At 35.3% G+C, this 18,233-nt stretch overlaps 1 pseudogene; it reads right to left on the bottom strand.

Annotated features, from left to right (window-relative positions):
* Positions 1–9,866: 9,866 nt before the first annotated feature.
* Positions 9,867–15,364, bottom strand: LOC104097838 (isocitrate dehydrogenase [NADP]-like; annotated as a pseudogene).
* Between the last annotated feature and the right edge of the window lie 2,869 nt (positions 15,365–18,233).

Here is an 18,233-nt window from a genome sequence, read left to right as displayed (position 1 = left end):
GTAATTTTTCGATGAAGGGGATTCGGGTGAACCCCCTTCCGTCCCTGGGTCCGAAGTCCGAATAAACCAAAGGGATCTCAGTAGAAAATAATTTAACTGAGATGAATCCTTTGAATAGTGATTATATTGATGTCTTTTTGCATGTTTGGGTATATATGATCATTTTCTATATAAAAGTTCTCCCCTTTACTTATTCTCTTGAGGGAACTTGTTTGTTCTTTCCGCTTTTCCCTCTTTTCCGCAGTTGAAGTTTGTTTTAACTCTCTCTTTCTGCAAAGCATAGTTGGTCCCAAATCCGGTTAAAAGAGAAATATTCCAGCATAAAATACTTTAGCTATGATGAATCCTCTGAATATTGAATTTATTAGGAGAGCGAAATGGGCACAGAGAATTCATAAAACCGACCCTATCTAGTTTGTGATTAAGGCATAGTAGATTGGTTGATTGATTACCACTTGAAGTTTTCTTTGACCCAAGGAAATGTGGAGAATGGAATCTCTTTCTCTCTAGTTTCTTAGGTCTCGTTTTCACTTATTGTACAGTTTCAAGAAAATAATGATGCTTTCTTAGTTCATGTAACGATGTTCGACCTATAATGCATATATTTAATCATTATTGCCTTATATTCAAGCACTTTTGATCATCTTTTGAGTATTAATTATATTACCACATGCCTAATATTATATTTTAACTGTGTAGGAATAATGCGTGTGAAGATGTAAAGATTTGGAGCAAAATTGAATATAATACGGAAGAAAAAGAAAGAAAATTAAAAGAATAAAAAAGGGGACATCTTTTGGTGTTTGTCCCCCCCAAGTGGAAGACATAAAAAATAAGGAAATACAATTCCAAGCAAAGAATTAAAGAAAGAAAAAAAAATGTACCAGCAGCAAAGAAAGAATTGGAGGAGGCAGAAACTTACTGCTTTCTGCGCCAGGGCCAGCGCCTCGCTCTGCCATGGAAGCTGTGTTGCGGGGGTTTTTCTTATTTCGCCGGTACAAGGTTATTTCGGCCCTACACTGTTCCAACTCATATAAAAGGGGTCCTAAACCTAATTTGGAGGAGATAGAACATATTTTTGGGAGTAGAGACGCCACTTTGAGAGAAAAAGACAACCCACGGAACACTCGGGAACAAGGATTCTCAGTTTTTCTTCATCTTCTCTTCATTTAACTTTATTGGTTATTAGTTCTAGAGTTTGGCTGCTACATAAATGTTGTAGTTTGAAGCTTGAATTGTTCTTATTATTTTATCATATTAATTTATTTATTCAATCTTGTGCTTAATTATTTGATTGTTTGATCACCAATTGATAAACTATCTACGAATCTAGGATTGAACTCGGGAGAGGAAATTCTAGATTGCATATAAGATTGAGTAGAGCGAGATCTTGAACCTGGGTATCGAAAACAGATTTGCGGTTAGAATAGGAATATACATAATTGCCTTGCTTGGTTATTATACAGAAATTATTAATGCGTTCTTGCTAATCCTAATTCCATAGGCGAGTAGTAATTCGGGAGAATACTATGAGTAATATTAACCCTATTAACCAATGAACCAGATAAATTAATTAAACAATTTAAGGGGAAGATTCAACGGGATTGTTAGCTAACCCATAGCTCTAGAATATCAACTCCCATTGAATTCGTGTCTAATTTCGCAAACTTGTTTCCTTTAATCTCTTAGTTTGTTACTCTAGATTAATTTTAGTTAAATATTCATACTTAGAGATTCGCTTGGATAAATTAATTGTGTTAGTTTAATTTAGTAAATAGTTAATCACAAGTCCCTATGGGTATAATATCTGGACTTACAATCTTATATTACTTATATGGCTACGTATACTTGCGTGTGCGTTTGGGAGCAACAAGTTTTGGCGCCGTTGCTGGGGACTTTGAAATTGACTATTTTGCTAGATTAGATTTTTACTTTTTATCTATTCAAGTTTTAATTCTAGTTTAGTGTAGTACTTCTTTAATTATTTTTTCTTTTTTTACATGGCATCTTGGAATGAGAATTGGTCGAATATTGGTTACTCTTATTTTGGTGATCCCTGTCCATATTGTGGAGGACCACACTTGTGTAAAAATTGTAAATTTTAATCTTATGAGTGAAATTTTTTGTAATGTGTGTGGTCATCAAGGTGGCCATTGGGATGGTTGTCCTAATTCTTTTTACCCTTCTCTGAGCCCTTATTATAATTTTTCTAATAATATTTGTGAATTTTATAAGAACAATGAAGTGGAGGATGTGGAATGTGTTGCTCGTATTATGGACATGGTAAGGCAAGTAGGTAAGAAGCAAGATGAAAATCAAAAGGCTATACAAAGAATTAGTGCATCAATCACGAGAATGAAGGTCGAGGCGGAAGAATTGGCTAAAGAGATCGAGTTCCCACAAGAAGATAATTTTGAAGAAGCGGACATAGTGAGCCAATCGTGGCTAGAGGAACAAGCTCAACTGATAAAATTTTAAGTGTTTCTATAGAATGGTCTTTCAAATATGGCAGAACAATTGATAAAAGGAAGAACTGAGTTCAAGCAAGAGATAGACCAATTTGGCTCAGATATCCATGACATGCATGCTCAATTGAATAAAAAGATTGAGGCGTCTGATGCCCAACAATAAATTATTGTGGATACTGACCAGCTTATGGAGCAAAAAGAGGAGTTCCAATAATTCGACCAAAATAGTATTGATGATGCCAAGGTTGACAAAGTGTGCAAAAGTGAGGATGTTAAAAGTGAAGTGGTTTTAGAGTTTGAGCACATCAGACCTCATTCTAATAATTTTTCAACATTGTGCTTGGTTGGTGACACGAGAATTGATCCATTCGAGCCTATGGAGGAGTCAATGGATGGGGAACAAAGTACAAATATTCTAAAATTTGTAATGCCATGGAGACAAAATGATATCCCTCACTTAAGGGCCAAGAAGTGCAAGATGCGATATTTATTGCTTGATTCCTTTATTTTTACACTACCACCCCAGGAACGTAATAGAAAAATTGATGTAAAATTAGAGGCGCAATTTATATCCTCAAACTAGAAAGAAAAGTTGTGAAAGTGATGGCGTTGTGCCGCGACGTTAAATCAAGTGCTTGTTGGGAGGCAACCCAATTCTGTTATTTCTTTTTATTTTGCTTAATTTTTTTATTTATTATTGTATTATTTTGTAGTATTTTTTTTTTTGTGTTTTGTAGGAGTAGGAGCGTGGAATCAAAGCCAGTAGGCATGTGCCAAAGCGAGGAGGTGGTTGAAACTAAGTGTGAGGTGCCCGCACAAGGATCATACATGGGAGAAGTCTGAGTATCCCGTGAGCTGTTAGTGCGTCGGCCTTTGGCCTACCAGGGAGTCTCTTTTACCCTCTTATTATTTATTAGATGCATTGAGGACATTGCACAATTTTAAGTGTAGGCTGAGAAGATTGTCAGAGTGATTTTCTGTGCTATCCTAGTTTAGTTGTAGTACTCTTTCTTAGTGTAGTAGTTTTTGTGTAAAAGAAAATTGAAAAAAAAAACAAAAATTGAGGGAAAAAATAGAAATTTTGGATTTTTCCCGACGATAGATCTTGTGGATAGCTTCTTAAGGGATTAAAGTCCAACAAAAAAAATCCAAAAGAATTTTCTTTTTGCTATAGTTAGTTTTAGTTAGGTAATAACCCGCCTTGGTTTTTCTTTGTGCATTGGTTCTTTTCTAGGGGATGTAACTTGAACCGGGTAAGTTTTTTCATATTTAGGATTAGATTTTTTTTTCGAGTAGTAAAAGAGGGAGAAGAAAAACCTCGGTGACTTGTTTGATACTAGCATATTTAGGCCTGAGTTTGAGTAGCACTTTCCTTTGAGTGCTTGAGTTATGAATAAAATAGCAGATTTTCTGATACGTAGACTCAGGATTGTGACTCTGTATATAGCTTATTCTTATTTTGTCATTCGCTATGATCCTGTCTGTCTTAGAGTAGAATTGATCCATCTCGATTGATACTTGTGCCATGTGTGGTGAGAATTTCTTACGTATATTCCATATTTTGCATTTTGGTTTAGAACTTGCCCTGCATGTTATTGAAGAAAAATAAAAGTGTTGCTCTGTTTAGAAGATGATAATAAGCTTTCTTTGATATATCTTATGAATTTTAGCCTTTTCAGATATTGAACAACTAGTTAGCTCTTTGAGCCTGTAGTCTTTTGTCTGGAAGCCGTATTTTTGCCTTGATCCTTTTGTTGAATCTCTAGTTTTTGCACCCTGCTTCCTTGAACATTATTTCTTGGCTATGATATTAATTGATTAATTTGAAGAAATGGATGATTAAGTAAAAAATGGCGACCAACGATAGCTGAAAGTGATGAAAAGGCCCTCTTGAAAAGAATGTTACATAAAAAAAATATTTAAAAAAGGAGGAAAAAAATTGCTTTGTAAAACAAATAAAATTTTCTTGATATGAGGAGAATACTTGTAAAATAATAGATGAAGAGAGGGCTGGAAAATAAAATTAAGAGATGAAAATAATGGGTGATGAAGTCTAAAAGTGCAAAGTACTTAGGGAAGTGTAAGTCACTATTATATAATTATCCTACCCATCCACTAGCCAACATTACAACCCGTTAAAGCCATATTTGATTATATTCAAGTACACTTAATTAGTAGAGGTGTACATAATGGGCAAGCTTATGGTTCATTGTGTATACATGCAAATTCGTTTGAGTGCGAGAGTTGTTCTTTGATGCTAAGTCCTTAAATTATATTCAGTCTTTGATTTGAGAGTATGAACTTTTTTATTCATGTGAGGGAACTTGTTTCATGATAGATAGGTGATGTTATTAGCTTTATTTGACAGAGTTGGTGAGCGAGCTTAAATTTGGTGAGTTAGAGTCCCTCTCTGATGTTAGGAGGTTAGAAGTTTATTGTTTTTTTTGTGACTTGTATATCTTGCACGATGATGAGGAAGTGTATATCTGATGGTTTGAGTTGCTATAGGGCCTAATTGTTAGTATCAACCGAAGTGGTGGTCTTCCTAGGCTTGATTTATTGAGAGTGGTTTTAATGCTTACTCGAGTACGTGCAAGAGTCTAAGTGTGTGGTGTTAATGTTCGGTCAAAAATACATATATTTAACCATTATTGCCTCATATTCTAGCACTTTTGATCATCTTTTGAGTATAATTATATTATTGCGTGCCTAATATTATATTTTAACTATATAGGAATAAAGCGGTATGGAGATGAAGAGATTTGGAGCAAAATTGAATAAAACGCGGAAGAAAAAGAAAGAAAATTAAAAGAATAAAAAAGCGGGGACACCTTTTGGTGTTTGTCCCCCCAAGTAGAAGACATAAAAAACAAGTAAATACAATTCCAAGCAAAGAATTAAATAAAGCAAAAAAAAAAAAACGTACCAACAGCAAAGAAAGAATTGGAGGAGGCGGAAACTTACAACTTTCTGCGCCAGGGCAGCGCCCCGCACTGCCCTGGACGCTGTGTTGCGGGGATTTTTCCTATTTCATCCGGGACAAGGTTATTTCAGCTCTACACGGCCTCAACTCATATAAAAAGGGTCCTAAACCTAATTTGGAGGGGATAGAACATATTTTTGGGAGTAGAGACGCCACTTTGAGAGAAAAAGACACCCACGGAACACTCCAGAACAAGGATTCTCAGTTTTTCTTCATCTTCTCTTCATTTAACTTTATTGGTTATTAGTTCTAGAGTTTGGCTGCTACATGAATGTTGTAGTTTGAAGCTTGAATTGTTCTTATTATTTTATCATATTGATTTATTTATTCAATCTTGCGCTTAATTATTTGATTGTTTGATCACCAATTGATAACTATCTACGAATCTAGGATTGAACTCGGGAGAGAAAATTCTAGATTGCATATAAGATTGAGTAGAGCGAGATCTTGAACCTGAGTATCGGGAACGGATTTGCGGTTAGAATAGGAATATACCTAATTGCCTTGCTTGGTTATTATATAGGAATTATTAATGCGTTCTTGTTAATCCTAATTCCATAGGAATATAGGCATTAGGTTAGCTTGAATAGGCAAGTTGTAATTTGGCAGAATACTACGAGTAATATTAACCATGTCAACCAATGAGGCGGATAAATTAATTAAATAATTTAAGGGGAAGACTCAACGGGATTGCTAGCTAATCCATACCTCTAGAATATCGGCTCCCATTGAATTCGTGTCTAATTTCGCCAACTTGTTTCCTTTAATCTCTTAGTTTGTTACTCTAGATTAGTTTTAGTTAAATATTAATACTTAGAGATTCGCTTGGATAGATTAATTGTGTTAGTTTAATTTAGTAAATAGTTAATTACAAGTCCCTTTGGTTACGATATCTGGACTTACAATCCTATATTACTTGTACAACCATGTATACTTGCGGGTGCGTTTGGGAGCAACACGTAGAATAGATAGTAAGTTTTATGTTGTATGCTTGTACAATGTAGGAACAGAAAATCTTGCCATTGCTTGAGCAACAATTAAAAATTTAAACATTAGTTGTCAAACAAGAGATTTTTCGAAGATGTCTCCTTCTCTACATCAAGTTTTACTATTGAGTTATGAATCTTGTTTCCTTTTACCATAATGCCAAAAGTAATTTTTTTACAGAGCAGTATTTGCTCAAACTTCTTGCTAGGCTTATGGTCATCTATGTTCATTTTCTATTAGTACCGGTGGAATAGGATGCTGCTAAACATTATTAAACTTCAACTGAAACAATATTATGTCTTTTACATGGTAAGTCCAGTTGAAATGAAGTTCAGAACTAAGAATATCAGTATTGCAGATATAAAATTAATTACTTATCTGGTTGTGAGTACACTGTAACTCTGAAGTGTGTTGTTCTCATTTGGTTGTCAAAATTAAAGTATCTGGTTAATGTTATGCATGCCTCAAGTTACTGTTATTACGCTCAGAAACCTTAAATCATCACATTACCTTCCTATACACTATTTAAAACCTTATTACCCTCCCTACTTATGTTTCAATTTAATTACATGGCCATATACAATTTATCAATTATATACAAATAAGTTTTAAATGAGTATCCTTTTATATTAGGAATTGAATAAGGAATATCATTTATTTTTCTAAACCTTTATACTTGCCTACTCTCTCTCCGTTTCTCTACTCTTCTTCTCGGTTTTTTCCCCCAATTTTTCTTCATTTGATGTTCTCTATTTTTTTATACTTTCTTGTTGTATAGAGTTTTGATGGAATTCATCAACGGATTTAAATCGTTTTAACTTAGCAATTTCATTTCATGTTGCACAATTGGTATTCAAATTGAAATTGTCAATCAATAAATTTTGAAGATGTTTGACTCTCCACCATTGACATCCATTAAAAAATTTTGAAATCGAATTTGGGTTTTCAAAAATCATTATTTGTTTGGATTGAGTGTTGTTGCAAACAATTGGGAATATTGTTTGGAGTTTATATCTCAATTTTGAGAGTGTTTTGGTGAAGATTAGACTTGATTTTGGCTGAATTTCAGATTGAAACTCGAAAAAGAAGAAGAAGAAGAAGAAGAAGAAGAACACATGACATACAATATACTTACGAAATTGTAGTAAAATTGTATTATAATTGTATGTAAATTGTATTCTGTTGCAGTTATATATATACAACTATTATAATTATACAACTATTTTTCAAACTATTATAATTATACAATATATATAGTTGAAAAATAGTTGTATAATGTATGGATCGTTGTATAAAATTCGTATTTAAGTCATCAATACTATCTTTTTACATAAAGTTATTGATTTATATCAAAATTATATTAATAGAGTAAGTTTTGATTGGAATTTTAGAGAGGAAAAAGCACACACCACAGACAAAATATATACAAATCAGATACAAAATATATACAAAAGACATGTTGTATAAAATTTGTATTTAAGTTGTATGATATTGTAGTTGTATTTAACTGGGTAGAAATAATGTATGAAAGTTGTAGATAAGTTGTAAATAAGTTGTATAATATATAATTAGTTGTATGAAATTTGTTTTTACTTTGTATGTTATTATAGATATTCAAATTTGCGTTAAATTTGTACGAAATTTATTTTTAATTTGTATGTTGATGTACCATATATTGTTCTTTTCTCAGTTGATTTTATCTTCTCTGATGTCTGAGGAGATACTAAATTTTGTTCAGCCGCAACATTCGATGGAGGTTTTTCGTCGCCTACTTTTGGAGACATTACCTTCTCCTGGTTGTCCGAAAAATTCAGTCTTTAAAATACACTAGCTATAGCATAACACAATGTTTGCTCAAGAACATAACTTCAACACAAGTTTTGAGTTTTCTAGCTAGTCGCTGGCCATTTTTTCAGATGTGTTCTTTCATTTTTAACCATATTAATCTGTTGCGCTACCACTTGATCGAGACTTTCACAAAATAAACAAAAGTTTTTATGACAAGTAGTCAGCATAAATATCGTCATAAATCCTATTCCAGTATTAAATCCACCATCAATATAAAGAGAAAAAAATATCCAAAAAAGAAAGATGACAACTTCAGCAGTATCTCATGGATTTGACGAATGTATTTTGAAATAATTATCAAACATAAATCCCTAAATATAAGTTCGATCCGGAGAGAAGAGGGGAGAGAGGAGAGAAAAAAGGAAAAAGGTGTAACTAAATCCCTTGATTGAAGGTACTAATAATGGATTATGAGCCTTTTAAGGTGAAATGTATATAATTTATAAGTAATCCTTGTTTAGGTGGGTTATATATAAAATTAGAATAATTTTGGTAAATAAGTTTCAAATATTGTATAGGAACGAAAAAATCCCAATTTAAAATGCCAAAGTCCACAACCACAAGATCATCTAAATACTTCGGATATCAAGCACACTGAAAAATTTAAGATGGATTTTTCTGTTAAATTTGATAAATAGTGCACTTCAATATTTTATTTTATTTTTGAGATTTTGGTGTCAGTACAATTTCTTTTTATGTTTATTCATCTAAGAACCTTTCATTTAAGTTTTACCTTTTGATAATTTTTCTTTTTGAAGGGGAGTCTTGGCTTAATTGGTAAAGTTGTTGTCATGTGACAAGTAGGTCATATGTTTGAGCCGTGAAAACAACCTCTTGCAAAAATGAAAGGTAACGCTGCATACAATAGACCATTGTGGTCCGGCTCTTCCCCGAACACAATACATAGCGGGAGCTTAGTACACCGGGCTACCCTTTATAATTTTTCCTTTTGTTTTAAAACCTTGCTGGAAGAAGTTGATGCACTAGATGCTTCACTTGTAAATTTATAAAGAGAAAAAGGTTAAATTTTACTTTGCAAAATGATCTACATTTACCTTCCAAAGTTGGATCATTCGTAGCCTACCGTAACAAAAGTGGTACATATATACCCCTATTGACTAATAGTCAACTATTTAAAAAATAATTAGTTTCACACTATTTTGTTATCAAAAGAGGCAAATAGCATAGTGATCAATTATAACAACAAAGGTAGTCGAAAGAGACTTGTAAAAAAGAGCATGTTTCAGTTTAAGTATATATTTATTTTTTATTTTTTAATATTATTATTTTGATTATTAATTTATATAACCAAAAAGAGTACAATTAATTTTCAACTCAAGTACTAATATATAGATATAATCGTTAGAGACATATTTGCAAGAAATAGAAATTGGAGATATAATAAATTTATTTTATAATAGAAATATCAAGTGAAATCTAGATCCCAACAATTTTTCTTATATTGGTGGAAAACAAAAATACTTTTCTCTATTACTCCATTTGTGCATTATTTTTTTGTATTTAACTCACTATATTTTTTTTTCTGATTCTCTCAAATAGTAAATAAAACAAGAGTCATCTATAAAATAGATGCTGAAAAAAAATCTATAAAATAGATAAATTAATCTGTGGGATCGACATTTTTCTACACTACTATTTGACAGAGTTTAAAATTTACATATGCTAGTGACTCTTCACTATACAAGTTGCAAAGTTTCTCTAGATCTAATAAAACAGTAAGCGAATTGAAAAATATTAGCAAAAATCATTCTATTTCAACCCATAGAAATCAAAATAAGACAAACATGTTATGAATATCATAATTTATATCTAGTTTAGGCCATCTGTCAAAACAGTAAATAAAAACCACTTGGTAATGACCGTAAGAGCCAAAGTAAACTGTAAGAAGCAAAAGAGACACAGTAAGAAATATAAACAGAAGACCAGAGCAAATTGACATAACTATAAACCAAGTAAGCAGCAAATTTAGCAGTGAAGATTCAGATTCATGGTTCAAACTAAAGCTGTCAAACTTGCCGGTCTGGCCCGGGTCTGGCCCGGGTCCGGACCGGTTTTAGTCCAGACCGGACCGGTACGAAGGGGTCGGGCAGGGCTGGGTTGGGGCGGAGACCGGAATATGCCGGGTAGTATTTTGGTACCGGGTAACCGGAACGACCCGCTATGGTCAAGTCACATGGGAACCAGTTAACCGGACCGGCCCAGACAGGTAAAATGACTTTTTTGATTTTTTTTATAATTTTATCAAGTTGACGATTGTTATAAAAAAAAATTAAATAAACCCAGCCCGGCCCCTTAGGCCCGGATCGTTCCGGTTCAATATTTGACCGGATGGGACCGGACCCGTTAAGCCCGATTTGAAAAAACCGATAATCGGCCCAGATTGGTGACCGGCCGGTCACTTTTTTACTCAACCCGGCCCACCCCTTTGTCACCTATAGTTCAAACACAATGCTAGGACTGTAAAATCCCCAACCCAGCAAATAAACCTCTGGACATTTAGTTCTCAGCCCCTAGCCCTTTATTTTCTCTCAATATCCTCAAATCTGCCAGAAAATTCCTCCTTTCCATCCAAACCTAGAACCAACAAGAGTAGAAAAAGCGTCTAAGCAATTTACCAAAACATGTTTAGCAATCTCAATGATAAGTAAAACTAAAGGCACGTAGAATCTGTGAACATGACACAAACCAGTACAATATGCTCTCACACTTCATCCATTAGCTTTGAAGTCTTGATTTGAGCTCATCAGCCACCGCATCAATGAACTCTTCGGTGCTTAGGTAAATGATCTCTTGAGAGCCTATAAGTTTTTTTGAAGAGCAAAATATGAGAATAGCAACTCCAAGATAAAAGCTTAAAGAAAGAAATATAAACAATAAAAGACAAGAGGCAGACTTGGATCCATGAATGATAAGTGCAAGATCTTTCGTCATCTTTCCAGATTCCACTGCACCAACACATGCCGCTTCTAGTTTCTCAGTGAAATCTAAGAGCTTTTCATTATTGTCCAACTTTTCCCTGATAACAAGATATTATTATTGTTCAAGTTCAATAACCAATCAAGTGGACTCGAACAAGCCAACCAAATGAACAGGTCCAAGTACCAAGTTCAGCAAGTCAAAAATCACAATCTCCTACCTGTGTGCAAGTCCACGCGTCCAAGCAAAGATTGAGGCAATGCTGTTTGTGCTGGTTTCGCCTCCTTTCTGATGAACCCTATAGTGGCGTGTAACAGTTCCATGGGCTGCTTCAGCCTCTATGGTCTTTCCATCAGGACATATCTGACTCGAATAAATAAACCTTTTCACAATCCAAAATAATTTTTCATATCTCCAATATAAAAAAATTGATCTAAAGAGCCTGACAACGTATAGCAATAGTTTTGGCACTATAAGAGGAGAAGAACTGAGCAACTACCAAAAATCTATTTCTCGATAAAGCAAATAATATAACAAGAATGAGATAGATGCCCAAGAAACTACCGAAGTCAGATTATTAAAAAGAAAACAAAGATTAGAGGAGTTGATTTAATTGAAAAGTGTGAGAAAGACAACCAACCAGAACAGATGTCATCAATCAACCCAAGGGATCCAAACCCTGTTCCAAGAAAAAAGGAGGAATATTTATATCCCACATTTATGCAAATCGTCTGAACAACAAACTCAGCATTATCTTTTATGGAAAGGAAGGAAATGGGAATTTGATCTACTTCTATTAGGTGAAATATTCTTTCCTCAAGCCTTTGACACAACAAAGAAAGGAATTAAAATCGACATTGCAGTTCCTGTCTTTTGGAGAGATGGAAAAAATTGATGCGGAAGGATAATATCCTTCCACCTTTACATCCCCTCCTCCATCACTTATTTATGAAATGAACAACACTAGATTCTCCTCTTGTTTTACTAACCTACAATGGCTCATATTTCTCTCACCAAAAGCTAAGCAATTGTGTCTACATACCTTGCGCTAAGAAATCACTCTGTACATCACCATCATAGTTCTTGCAAGCCCATACATAACCACCTTCACTTTTTAAAGCATAAGCAACCATATCATCGATAAGACCGTTATTAAACTGTCAATGTTATGTGCAGGAAATAATACGACCAGTTTCACAAATTCAAAACTGAATGCTCACCAGATTCCTACTTCCTCAAACTTTGACTTCCAATTTGATTCATAAACCTCTTGAAATATATCCTTGAACCTTCAGAAGAGTAGAGAATGAGCAGATATCAAAAGAAAAATAAAATGGAATAAGGTGTTATCGTAGTCCATAAATGATGTGCAAGGACAAAAGAAAATACAAGTGGATCAACACTCGGGCCGCATACCTGCCATCATACTTCTTAAGGATGGTATTTTTTGTACTAAGATAGAGAGGCCATTTCTTTTGTAATGCCATGTTCATTGAAGCTTCAGCAAATGAGCGAATGGACTGAATGGCATCAACAAAGTGATAGCAAAATGATGTACAATAGTACATAAGTCTATCAAAATAATATGCCAATTTTGATAACATATGAAGCTTTTTCAAAAACAAACCTCGTCTGTGTTATACATGGATAGAGCTACTCCACCAGCACCTGTAAAGTTGTAAACTTCTAACTCGGTCTTCTCATCTTTCCCTTCCGGTACTGCAGAAAGGGAATACGTTTGAGCATACATTTTCTAAATGGAGTATAACATACTTCTTAATCACAACTAGAATGGGGCGGAGCATAAGAAACATTTAGCATTATGATCAAATAGGTAAATAACAACTAAAGGAATAACTTTACCGAAAACTAATTTGAGTTTCCCAGCTCCTTGAATAACTGTATCAGTTGCTCGATATTGATCTCCAAAAGCATGTCTACCAATGTATATCGGTTTAGACCAACCTTAAAAGATGGGAAAACCCAGCCAGATTGCTTAATATCTTATGTTCAAATGAACTTAAAAATGACTCAAAGCAGTAAGTATAAGAAATCAAAGTTACCTGGGACAAGTCGGGGTATGTTTTTGCAGAGAATTGGCTCTCTAAAGACCGTTCCTGCAGTAAATGCCAATTTCCATAAGCTATTTTCAAGTAAGCCATATTTTGAAGATACCATGAGAAAGAAAATAATAAGGAAAGAAATCCACAATTACCATTTAAAATGTTCCTGATTGTTCCATTTGGGCTCCTCCACATATATTTCAAGTCGAACTCCTTCATGCGTGCCTCATCTGCAAAGAAGTGGTTACATGAAGTGATATTCTAGTTATAATTTTTACAAGTAATTGATTGACGCCAATAATATGAGTGAAGTTTAAAGCATGAAAAGCATCCAGTTGGACACTATAATAAGCACCTGGAGTAATGGTTGCACATTTAATTGCAACATTATACCTGCAATTAAACAATATAATAATAAGACACAAAGATACTTGAAGAAGGCTGAAAATAGTGACTGGTGAACCTACTTCAACTAAAATAGAAAGGCAAATATAATGATATTCAGTGGTCATCAATAAATAAAGATGAATATCTAAACATACTTCAAAGTAGCTTCAGCACTTTCAACTGTAACCTTATCATCTGTGGCATCACGGTGGGGAAGGCCAAGGTCAAAGTACTTTATATCCAGCTCCAGAAAGGGTAAGATAAGCTAAAGCGCACAAAGAGAGTTTATCTATGAGCATCTCGTCAATTTTATTAGGAGTATAAAAATAAGAAATGATACTGTGTAGAAACAAGCCAAACGAACTTATTACCTTATCCTTAATTGATTTCCAAATAACTCGAGTCATTTCATCTCCTGAATCACATAATCAATAAGAACCAGATAAGAAAGAGAAAAGATCACAATTAGAGGTCAATAAAAAAAATACTGTGGAACAGCAAAAAACAAAAAAGATAGTAATTCAAAGTGCCATGACAATGTCTAATATGAAATCTATTTAAGTTTTGCTTCCTCTCGTCAACATCTAAAAGGCCGACTACCATTTAACTATCCTTTCCCATGAAAGCCAACATAGCATCGAGTTTGTAACCACCATACAAGAATAAGAACACCATCTCATAAGCAATAGGTTGCCCCCATGCAACAAATAATTACTTATAACTCTCCCAAGCTACATTAAGTTATTATTTTAAATGACTCTATCTGGATCAACTTGCGCCGACCTTGACTACTAGTGTCGGGCGTTCCTACCCACCAAATATGGAGTGGCAATACTAGTACTGAATCATGTACTTGATATTAAAACGTGGGATCTTATTCCCGTGCCCCCCCCCCCCCCCCAAGAACCAGAAGCTATGTAATGTATTTTTCTTTTTTATTTGTCTATCAAGGACACCAACATTTGTGTGACGCATTCATTATTTATTTATTTTATCTTTTCTTTTGTGACGGTGGTGTCCAGGTCAGATTATACGCACCTCCATTATTCCATCGGATACCTACTACCTCATAAGTTGACAAGCACAAGAAGGGGTAACATGTCGATCAAGGAGATTCTAAATTATAAATTTATACAATTTGCACAAGCACGAAAGCTCACTTTCATCCAACCATTCAGTGATTTTTTTTTATCACATTTAACAAATCACTTTACCATTTTACTTGGCCTAAAACTACTACAAGAAAAGTTTAATTAACTTCGTTAATTGGTCAATGACCATCGCATATAAAATTAGATGAGTAGCCACAAAGTACCCGTAACATGTTACTTGACTTACAATCAACTCAACACAAAACATTTATAAAATAACAACTAAACAATTGTCTAACAAACGACTTTTCTTATTGCGAGAGGATCTATTAATCAATTAACTTTCAGTAACAAATAGATCGGGAAGTGTAAGAGAAAAGAAATTAGAAAAAAGATGACAGAGAAAGATATCTGACCGTCCATTTCGACGATGGGGTTTATGACCTTGATCTTATCAAACGCCATTTTCAGGTTGATAGACGAAAAGGAAGCCTCTGAAAAGTTGGCGAAGAACTGGAGAGTGGGAAAAGAGTAGTAGACTGCTTTAAATTTGGGAGTTGGTAAAAAGAGCTGCGCCACCGGCTGATATTTCTATCCATCTTTTTAACTTTTTTTATAAAGGTTCTTTTTATCTTTTTGTGTTTATTTTTGTGTTTTCCGGTTTAGCCTAAATTTCTATGAATATGCTTTTCTACTGACAATTGATTTACCGCTCAATTCGTCGAGTAAAATCTAATAAAATAGTGGGAAAACAAATCTTATAGTCTCGTTAAATTTAATAATTCAAGTTTGTTAAATAATTAACGAATATAAAAAATAAAAAATGCTGTAAATAAAACGAATCAATCTTAATATTTCTCTCAATATGAAACCTAAACTTAGTAGGGCAAGCTAAATGAGTCCGGAATCAAAATAGCATAAAATTCAAATCGAAGAACTAAAGTAAAGCGAAAAAAGGAAGAACAATTGCATTGTGCTTGCTAGCATACACTTTACGAGCCTGACCAAACGTCCCAGGCTAACAGGTTTCTGGATAAGTTTGATGGGCCAGCATGCGCTATACTTCTCCTTTTTCCGGTCAGTTTTGTTTACCAGTAATACGGTATAATTGAATTTATACGTGATTTATAGATAAATGAATCGATTTGATCTAGGATGTGCCACCGGAAAGCAGGGGGCGATACCCATACCTTTCTTGGCGGGAAATTCTCTGATCCCCTCTGAAAAATTTCTGACGCTTGATTAGACGCACGTCTCTCTCCATTTAACGCCCCGAACATGTGTCATCCCACGATTCAGCAATAATTTCGTCGATTCTTGAGGTAATTATAACCACAATTTTAGCCGCCTATTCTTTTACTTATACACTTCAATTTACTTTTTTCTTACACTTCACAACCTCTTGGAACACTTTCGGCTTCTTTACTCAACTCCTTCTAACTTTCTTTACCCTTCCTCTTCAGAGAGACTTCTTACTCTTTTCTACTAAATATGACTTCTTCTTCCAAAAAATCCCAGATCCTCAAAGAACAAAGGAAGTGCTGATGATGATGCTCCTCCCACGGTGAGCACCATTATTCCCAGAAGGCTTATTACAACTAAGGACGTCGAAGAGAAGTACCCTTCTCCTAACCCTCGAACATGGGTCGTTGGTGTGTATCCTTCTTCTATCCGTCCTTCCGGCATTCCTGATGTGAAGGAAGATTGTGGTTGTCAAGATTTAAACATTATCATTCCTGACCTGGTGGAGCGGGTGACCTTCTATAAGAAGGGTTTTACGTATGTTTATACGTATACCTTTATTTTTGGCTCGTTCTCATTGAGCGGGGGGCTTGACTCCATCATCTTGGAGTTCTGCCTTCGTTACCAAGTCTGCTTGGCACAGGTGAGCCCTTCTGTGTGGCGGAATATTGCTTGTCTTCGGCGTCTATGCTAGGAGATGGGTAAGAACTCTCCTTAGCTCGGCTGATGAACCTTTATTCCTTCAAGATATTTTGTGGGGAATGATAAACTTCGGCAAACGTGATCACCATGCTTTGCTCACCAGCATGGATGACGATAACGACCGCGGGTAGATGGAGCGATTCGTTGTAGTTGCCACCAAGGATATCATTTTGGCCACGACTTCATCCTTTCCTGAATTATGGAACTGTACTCGTAAGTTTATCATTTGTCTTTTCTTCTAGTTAAAGATTGTCCCATGATGTTACTGGTTCTTCTTCTTTCACTATTTCAGCAACTCGGTGGACACCATCAAGGATTGAGGGCTTAGACCAATGGGTCCAGGAGATTTTGGATGTCACTATGCCTGAGACCCACATGTGGAAAGAAATATCACTTAAATATGGGTGGAAGGCCAAAAATCATGGTAGGTCGAACTCATCATGTTTTTACCTTTCGTATAGGAAAATTGATTAACCTTTCTCTCCTGTTGAATTCAGGTCTACCCCAGGATAATATTACAGCCCATATCACCATCTACTACCTCGAAGAGGGTCGTCTTCATCACTCATTCGGCATTCGTGGGTAGAAGGATTTCTCCTCGGGTTGTCACATTTTCCAGATTGAACCCGGCGAGGAGTTTTGTGGATGGAATGATACTTCCGGTCAACTTAGCCCATATCACCGTCTACTAACTTAGCTTGATCCACTGGATAATATTGTCCGAACTTCCCGTGTCCACCAAAACATGTTTAATCTTAAAATTAAGGCATTTAAAAAGATTACCAAGGCATCGTTATGCATCTTCCTGTGTGAAAGTAATGTCGTCCTCGGCGACTTCTTGGAGTCTCTTACTTTGGGTACTAATACATTCGTCTTTCTTGCCGACGAAAATGTCACACTATTAATCTCGTTTCCCCCGAAAATCATGTTAATCGTCAGACGATGAGGGTCTTCTCCTACCTTCCAGGGTTCCTCGTTATCACGATTGCGGTCGTAGTTATTTTTATCCCGATCACTTAAGAATTCTCTAAGATGGCCATTTTTCAACAACATTGCCACCTCCTCGCGCAAGTGCCGATAGTCCCCAGTTCGATGACTGTTGGTCCCATAGTATTCTCACCACAAATTTGGATCCCTTTGACTGGGATCGGATCTCATTGGTATCGGTAATCGTGCCTCCTTAATGTTCCTCATAGTAGACATTAATTCTACTACATTGATGTTCAAGTTGTGTTCAGAAAGCCTGGGGTAGAAAGAGTCTAGGGAACCTGATATCTCCGTGTCCTGCAACGATTTGTTATTCCAGCCGCGATCAACTCTCCTATCGATAACAAATCTATCCGCTGGCCGAAAACCTCTGTCGCGTCCCTCGGCCCGTTCATAAGGCAAAAACCGACCTCTTGAAGACCGTCGATCTTTGTCGAAATCATCCTTCATTTCTCCTTATTCTTCTTCCGATCTCGACCCTTGGTTGATGTCGGGAAACCGAGCTGATCATCCTTAATTCTGATCTTGGACTCGTACC

This window comes from Nicotiana tomentosiformis, chromosome 1 (assembly GCF_000390325.3).
Source record: "Nicotiana tomentosiformis chromosome 1, ASM39032v3, whole genome shotgun sequence".
In the NCBI taxonomy this organism is placed as follows: Eukaryota; Viridiplantae; Streptophyta; class Magnoliopsida; order Solanales; family Solanaceae; genus Nicotiana; species Nicotiana tomentosiformis.
This window is presented reverse-complemented; position numbering and strand designations above follow the sequence as displayed.